General features: G+C 44.0%; 1 long non-coding RNA gene across 1 annotated transcript; it reads left to right on the top strand.

Annotated features, from left to right (window-relative positions):
- The first annotated feature begins 2272 nt into the window (after nt 1–2272).
- LOC121038249 (uncharacterized) lies at nt 2273–8013 on the top strand. The gene is made up of 3 exons (XR_005794261.1): nt 2273–2422; nt 7232–7433; nt 7800–8013. It is a non-coding gene; the product is annotated as an uncharacterized LOC121038249 (long non-coding RNA).
- The last annotated feature ends 311 nt before the right edge of the window (nt 8014–8324 follow it).

The raw sequence follows: 8324 nt of genomic DNA, 5'->3' as shown, positions 1-8324 counted from the left end.
ATAGAGTTTTAATCACTTTTCCATTCTTGTCTGATTTGATTAGCATTTGTTTTAGTCCAGTTTTTTACTGCTTCTTGAGTCTTTATACTTAATATTCTGTTAGGAAACCATCCATTTCCTCTAAATTTTCAAAATATTTTCAATAGGTTAAGATAAAGTAGTCTCATAATTCTTTTCCTCTCTTCTTCACCCCTTTTTTTCTTTAGCCAGGATCACCAAGGGTTTCGACCTTATTCAGTTTTGTGATTGTAAAGCACCAACTCTGCATTCATTTTTCCTAATTTTTACCTCACTAAATTCACCTTTAATTTATTTCATCTGTTTTATTTCTCAAATTGACTCTATTTTCCCCCTTAATTTATTAATTGACAGGGCACCTGGATGGCTGAGTTGGTTAAGCATCTGACTTTGATTCAGGTCACGAGCTCACAGTTCGTGGGTTCAAGCACCACGTCGGGCTCTGTGCTGACAACTCAGAGCCTGGAGCCTGCTTTGGATTCTGTGTCTCCCTCTCTCTCTGTCCCTCCCCTGCTTGCATTCTCTCTCTCTCTCTCTCTCTCTCTCAAAAATAAAATAAAAAGTTTTTTAAATTAAGTTGACATAGTAGTTACAATGAAGGCTAAGTTGCTGGAGCAGAGACTCGATCGCGAAACGTCTTTGTTATTTTCTTTCATGGAACAGTCCTGGGTGGGTAAGTGGCCTGTTCCATAACGTCATTCAGGAACACAAGCAAGTGGGAAAACTCTGCCATTCTCTAGGGCTGGGGGCAGCATACCAATGAGGGCCATTCCTGCCTATTACCTGTTCTTTATCAGTAAATTTTATTGCAGTGCAACCACACTGATATGTTTGCATCTTGCCTACATTTTACTTTTGAGCTTCAATGGCAGAACTGTAGTCATGAGAGACCAGATGGCTCACGAAACGAAAAGTATTTTCCCATCGGCCTTTGTCAGAACTAGTTTGCTGATTCTGCTCTAAGGCAGAGTCCTGGGTGCGTAATCAAAAGTGGGTCACCAGCACGCCTTCTTCCAGCTGGTAGGGAAGGAAGAGACAGTAGAGAAAAGGCATGTCCCCCCTGTGCCTAGAAGTGGTCCATACCACTTCCATTCATATTTGAGAATTTAGTCACATGGCCACATCTAACTGCAAGGGAGTCCTGGGCCGGTGTCACTGGGCACCAGCTTGTCCTGCCATGTGCCCAGCTACTGTTGTTTTACTGTGGTAAGCGGAGGATTGCTTTTGAAGGACAGCTACCAGTTCCCTCCATAGAGAAACATGAAGTTCCTTTATCTTCTGTCTTTCTCTTTGAAGAATGAAGAGATTTCAAGTGACAGATATTTTCCAGCGCAACTAACACTTTGATTCAGAGATTTTGAGAGGGTGCGTTCTCCTTTTCTTGATCTCTTTTAGGTAGTTTCAGTTTGGATTTCTTCATTAGTCCAACGTGTATTTGGGACGATGTCTTTTTAGTTTGCAAGTAGTTATGTATTTTCTAAAGTCATATTTTTTATTATTTATTTCTACTTCCATTAAGAGAAGGTGACCCTAACATGTATAGTTTTAAAACTGTGTTTATGCTTTATTTTTGACCAAATGCATATAAGATTTTGTAATACCTGGACATACATATGTGCGTGTGTATTCCTTTTTCAAATGACAAAGGTTTTTCAAATTTATTTTTATTAAAAAAAATTTGTTTTAATGTTTATTTGTTTTTGAAGGAGAGAGAGACAGATCTTGAGCGGCAGAGGGGCAGAGAGAGAGAGAGGAAGACACAGAACCCAAAGCAGCCTCCAGGCTCTGAGCTGTCAGCACAGAGCCTGATGCGGGGCTCGAACTCGTGGACCATGAGATCATGACCTGAGCCGAAGTCAGATGCTTAACTAACAGCCATCCAGGTGCCTCATCAAATGACAAAATTTTATTTCATATACACATCAGGTTTGATTATGTTATTTGATTTTATGTCCTTTCTTATTTTTGTCTTTTGTATCTAATTCTGAGAAAATGGTTACTCTCATTTTAATATAATTTTAGAATGAAGTTCTTTCATTTCTAATGGTTGCCATTTATATATTTAGCTACCGTTTTTTTTGGTGCGGCAAATTTATCACGATTATATCTTGTTTTTAAATTTATGCATTTATTATTACTTCGTGTCCTTGTTTTTCCTTTTTGAAGATTTTAATTTTAAAATCTATGTGTTCTGATAATAATAATACCACTTGTGATGCCTTGATGCCTTTTTTTGCTTTTTTTTAAGGATCTATTTCTCATCCATTTTTTTTTTTTTAAACCTAAGAGTTACTTCTCTGATCTGTAAAAATGAAGATGATAAAACACACTCTAACTTTTGTGAGGATGAAGGAAGGCGATGGCTGTGGGAGTGTTTGTAAACCATGAAGAACTCCACGTAAAGGTGGTATCATTCCTCCTGCTTTGGGGTCTATCTACTACCCCACCTCTATTGTTGTCTGACTTTGAACGTACGTTACTGGGAGGAGCGGATCCACTTTTTTTGTGTGTGTGCCATTTATCATCTATCTATGTACCCACCTACCTACCTTTTTATCTGTTTATGCATCCTGATTATCTTTTTAACCCATTTAATCATTAACCTGTGTGCTGCCTCTCCTATTCCAGCGCATCTAGATAACTGTATCACCTGCCAATTTTCATTGCCGACACCAGGAAGAATATCTACACCATTATTATTACAGGAGCCATAAATTATTTAAACAAAAAAACACGTTCACTTAAGTTTTATTGTCCTACTATCGTCTAAAACAGGTACAGAGTTGGAAAAAAAAAAAAAGACCCAGCTACTGTGAAATCTCAAAAAATACTCAGGTACTCAGGTAGGGGGTTAAATGTGGGAAGCCAGCATTTTAAGGTTATTCTTAAATTTCAGTAAATTGCAGTAAAGTTATAAGCAGTCACTTGATGAAACACTTTTGAGTGCGACTTCCATTGCCTCCCCCCACCCCCACCCCTCCACCCACTGCAGTTAAAAATGGATAAAGTTATAAACTCAGAAAGTTTGTCCTCTGTTTCTTGCTGCGTTTCTATCTTGTCAAGAGCCACTTCTTGCTACATCATCAGTCTAGGTCCTCCTTAGTTCCCTTATATCCTCAGGGATATTCAAAAAGGAAAAACCAGGGCGCCTGGGTGGCTCAGTTATTTAAGCGCTGGACTGTTGATCTCCGCTCAGGTCGTGATCTCATGGTTCGCGGGATTGAGCCCCGCATTGAGCTCTCTGCGGACAGTGTGGTGCCTGCTTGGGATGGTCTCTCTCCCTCTCTCTCTGCCCCTCTCCTGTGCACATGTGTGCTTATGCTCTCTCAAAATAAACATGAAAAAAATTTTAAAAAGGAAAATCCATATATTTCTAAGCTTACTCTATCCCTGCATTTTAAGTGTTTCTTGTAAACAACACGTGTGTCTTTTTATAGGAGAAAGTAACCCACTTATTACACTGGTATTCACAACTGATGTTCTAAATGCATGTTTATGTTTAGTATACATTTTACTTTGGGGTTCTTAGATTATCTAATTTCCTCATTTTTGCAGGTTTTATGAACTGGTAATTAACTCTTTTTTTCACTTGTTTCATTTTTATTAACCAGTTTCATTTAGCCATTCCTTTCCCAACACTCATCATCAAACTCACATTTCACCAGTTATATGAAAAGAAGCTTTAGCTGTTTCTCTTATTTTTTTTTAAGTTTATCTATTTTGAGAGAGAGCATGAGCGAGGAGGGGCGGAGAGAGACAGACGGAGAGAGAGAGAGAGAGAGAGAAAGAATCCCAAGCAGGCTCCAAGCTATCAGCACAGAGCCCGACCTGTGGCTCGATCCCATGAACCGTGAGATCATGACCTGAGCTGAAATCAAGAGTTGGACCCTTAACTGACTGAGGCACACAGGTGCCCCCTCTTATGTTTTAATAGAAAATATATTCTTTTGGGGCGCCTGGGTGGCTCAGTCTGTTAAGCATCTGACTTCGGCTCAGGTCATGATCTCACAGTTGATGAATTTGAGCCCCGCGTCGGGCTCTGTGCTGACAGCTCAGAGCGTGGAGCCTGCTTCAGATTCTGTGTCTCCCTCTCTCTCTCTGCCCCTCCCCTGCTCATGCTCTGTCTCTCTCTGTCTCAAAAATAAATAAAAACATTAAAAAAAATTAAAAAAAAGAAAATATATTCTTTTGATAAAAGTCTTTTGTTTAGGGATTCATATAATTCACATTTAATGTCATAATGAGATGAAATTTAATTTTTCTAACTTATTTTAGCATTTGCTATTTATCTGACTTCCTTCTGTTTCTTTTTTCCCTTCCTTACTCTTTCTGCCTTGGTCAACTTTTCTGTTTATTCCCCTTTGTCCCTCATTAGCTTCAAAGTTCTACTGTCCTTTCCAGAGCTCCTAGCAGTTGCCATCCTGATCTTGAAATCACAGTGAAAAAGTTTGTCCATTATTACATTAAAGCAAAATAATAAATATACTCCCCTCACCCTAAGACACTTTGCTAACCTCCTCCCAACCAACAAAACCAGGAGAAGCCTTCCCAGTGCCTCTCCCTGCCTCACTTCTGGCCTTGCTGAAGCAGCTTAAAATGTCTACACTCGGACTAAAATCATCTTCCTTGTCAAGAATACTTACCTAACTTACATTAGGAGCTCCAAGTGACATTCCCGTCATCTATGCTATGAAGACACAATAAGATGTACTGCTCTGCTTCTCATCTCATGCTCTGGTTTGGAGTTAGAGAGCTAGAGGACTCTCCCAAGCGTTGTCCTCAGATAGGTTACGTGGCTCTTGTGTTTTCTGAAGCCTTGCATGTCAGAACGAGGCTAGAGAATGAGTCAAGCCAGTGAGGGAAGCCCCAGAATCTTTACAAAGTGCACTTGCGGCTGTTCACTCAAGAGATTCTAGTACAAGATGCCTCAGTGGAAATGGGCTCCCCAATGTCAACAGTGATATGTGATCAAGGTCACAGGATGTGTTTCCAATAACTGATGGCAGGGCGGAGGTAGTAATCAGAAATATTTCTACCACAGATACCTGGGCTGTGTTAATTATTTATGCAGTCTTTAAGTATGCACTAGATGAGCCAAGTAAAGCATTTATTTAATTTCTTTTTTTTTTTAATGTTTATTTTTGGGAGAGAGAGAGAGAGTGTGTGCGCATGAGTTGGGGACGGGCAGAATCTGAAGCAGGCTCCAGGCTCTGAGTTGTCAGCACAGAGCCCAGCATGGGGATCGAACTTGTGAACTGTGAGTTCAGTTCATGAATTCGACTCATGACCTGAGCTGAAGTCGGATGCACAACTGACTGAGCCATCCAGGCACCCCTAATTTCCTCTTTTGTAATGTTTACTTATTTTTGAGAGAGAGAGAGAGAGTGCATGTGCTCGAGAGAGAAAGTGGGGGAGGGGCAGAGAGCGAGGGAGACGCAGAATCTTTTTTTTAATTTTTTTTTTAACGTTTATTTATTTTTGAGACAGAGAGAGACAGAGCATGAATGGGGGAGGGTCAGAGAGAGAGGGAGACACAGAATCGGAAACAGGCTCCAGGCTCCGAGCCATCAGCCCAGAGCCCGACGCGGGGCTCGAACTCACGGACCGCGAGATCGTGACCTGGCTGAAGTCGGACGCTTAACCGACTGGGCCACCCAGGCGCCCCGGGAGACGCAGAATCTGAAGCAGGCTGACCAGACTCTGAGCTGTCAGAGCATTCGAGCTGGCTTGAACCCACACACTGTGAGATCATGACCTGAGCCAAAGTCGGACGCTTAACCGCCTGAGCCACCCAGACGCCCCTCACTTCTGTAACAACCAGTGTCCTCGTGTGATGGACAAGTGCCTGACGTGAGCAACCCCAATACCAAAAGATCCAATTCCCAGGCCCGGGGTCTCCCCGAAGGAAGAGGAAAGGACCTACCATCGCTATGGTGACTGGTATGCTTCGATGCACTCTGTCTGCCTTAAACACGTAACGGTGATAGCACATAAAAGCAGCGAAAAAAGACATGGTCTGGCTGAAAGACAAAATAAAGATCTCTAGAAACCATACACAGTACGGAAGTGCAAAGCAGTGAGGGGGGCGGAAGCCGCATGTCTGGGTTTTAGGTCCAGAGATGGGCCGTGGCTGTGAGCCTCTTGGATCCTACTGGGGACTGATCTGAAAGTTTTATATTTAGATGGGGGAGATAGAAGCCAGGAGCCTGCGTGAGGTCAGGACCTAGAGGGGAGATTCTTCCTCCTCCGTAAAGGCTCCTGCTGTCCACCACGTAGGGCCATGGGTTTATGGAAGTGGGGAGCCTGGGGGGATGGGAGAACTGGGGGGATGGGGCCAGGAACTGAATCACGTTCAAGGGATGACCCTGTGATATTGCCAATTAATCGTCGTGGGACAGGAGCCCAATGAGACACTATAAGAACTGTTGTGGACCAGGGGTCACAGCGAAGGGATCCGAGACGGGGACAACTGTCAAACTGGCAAACAGCGAGGGGTTAAAACCAGGGAGAAACAGGGAAAAACAAACACACCTCAAACACCTCACTTAAAATGAGACTGCTAATCAAATTACAAAACGGAGGAAGAAATCTAACACAGAAAGAACATGATCTCTCTGGAACAGTTTAGCAAAACCTTTAAATGTGTTCCACGACCAGTAGTTAATTGTTCTGGGTATTTATTTCATCCCTTAACGTAGTGGCTGAAAACCACAGCAGCAACATACTGGGTCGGCAGGTGGGTGGGGCCAGTCTGTGGTTGGCAAACTGAGGAACGGCACCCCCTGGAGGTTCGCTCCCTTCCAGGCGGGGCATCTGGGCAACTGGAACCCCTGGGGGCTCCTGGTGCGCCCCTGTTTCTTCACGTGCACTTCCTGCTTGGCAGCTGTAGGCAGCGGACTTCGAAAAGCCAGTTCGGGGCACCCTCGGTCCTAAGAGGGGGGCCGAGCCAAGGGAAGCCTAGCTCATTTTTATGACCTAGCCTTACAGATCTCACGGCAGCTTAAGTTGCATTCTTTTTCTTAGAAGTGAGTCACTAAGGTCAGTACAGGTTCAAGGGAAGGCCAATTAGATCGCATCGTTCCGTGGAAGGCAGGCCAAAGATTTTGCGGGCGTGTTTTCAGTTTGCCACGGTTGGCTCTCTGACCTCAAATTATGTACTTGTCTTCCCCCCACGTGCAAATTACATACAAGCTTCCCAATATCCCTAATACAGGACCGACTCGGGTTCGAGGCCCAGAACCTCCTTTTCTCCGCCTGGTTCCGAGGCGGATGATGGCTCCGGCACAGCTTCTGACATAGCACCTCAAGTACAGCGTCTCTCAGTCCGAGACCCGGGAACCGGACACCCAACATACACTGGTGGGACAGGCCCAGAAACACTGCTGTATGAGAGAATGACTCTCATCCGTAACAAGGTACAATAGGGAGCACCCGAAGGCCCGGGGGTATAGCTCAGGGGTAGAGCATTTGACTGCAATAGGGAGCACCCGGGAATCACTGGCCTATACAGTTCCGGAGCCCCGTTGGGCACGTGTTGCCTTGGCTAGGGCTCAGCCCACCATGTGGGGCGGTTCACCACAGCCCTGGGCCCCTGGTGCTGCCTGCTGAGTTAGCCTTCCTTTCCATAAAATGCTGCCACGTTGGCAGCTGAGGAATTTGGGCACCCTGCTTCTTCCCAAGGAGTCTTAGAGCGAAAAGCCCTCTTCGTTGCGTGCCGCCTCTATTCCTTTCAGTCCATGTTGATACAGTTCCTTAAAACTTTTTTGCGGTTTTGTTGTTAGGAACCAACTTCTAGAAACACGTACCCAGAAATCTCACCGACTGGGCTTCACATGAAGCCACTGAGACAAGAAAGTCAAGATTCTTAGAAGTCCTAACGATTAATGGAGAGGATCTGTGAGGCATGACCTTAAGATCCTTCTTCTTCTCTTTTTTTTTTTTTTTTTTTTGAGAGAGAGAATGAGAGAGTGCTCGCGCGTGTGCACGTGTGCGTGGGAGAAGGGCAGAGGGAGAGGGAGACAGAATCTTAAGCAGGATCCACAGCCAACACAGAGCCCAATTCAGGGCTTGACCCCACAACTGTGAGATTATGACCTGAGCAGAAATCAAGAGTCAGATGCTCAACCGACTGCCCCATGATCCTTCGTTTTGTACTGCCTCCTACCATTTAAAATTGCATGCTGATATAGTTCCTTTAGAAACATAATGGGTTTCCTGTGAATCAATTTACAAAATCCAGTTCTTTAAAAACATTACATACACAAGCATCATCGAGAGGCTTCCACTTGGACAGCAGAGAGACCACA

This window comes from Herpailurus yagouaroundi, unplaced genomic scaffold (assembly GCF_014898765.1).
Source record: "Herpailurus yagouaroundi ecotype Mexico unplaced genomic scaffold, PumYag 165, whole genome shotgun sequence".
Taxonomy (NCBI): Eukaryota; Metazoa; Chordata; class Mammalia; order Carnivora; family Felidae; genus Herpailurus; species Herpailurus yagouaroundi.
The sequence above is the reverse complement of the archived record's forward strand: the minus strand, read 5'-3'. Positions and strand labels throughout refer to the sequence as shown.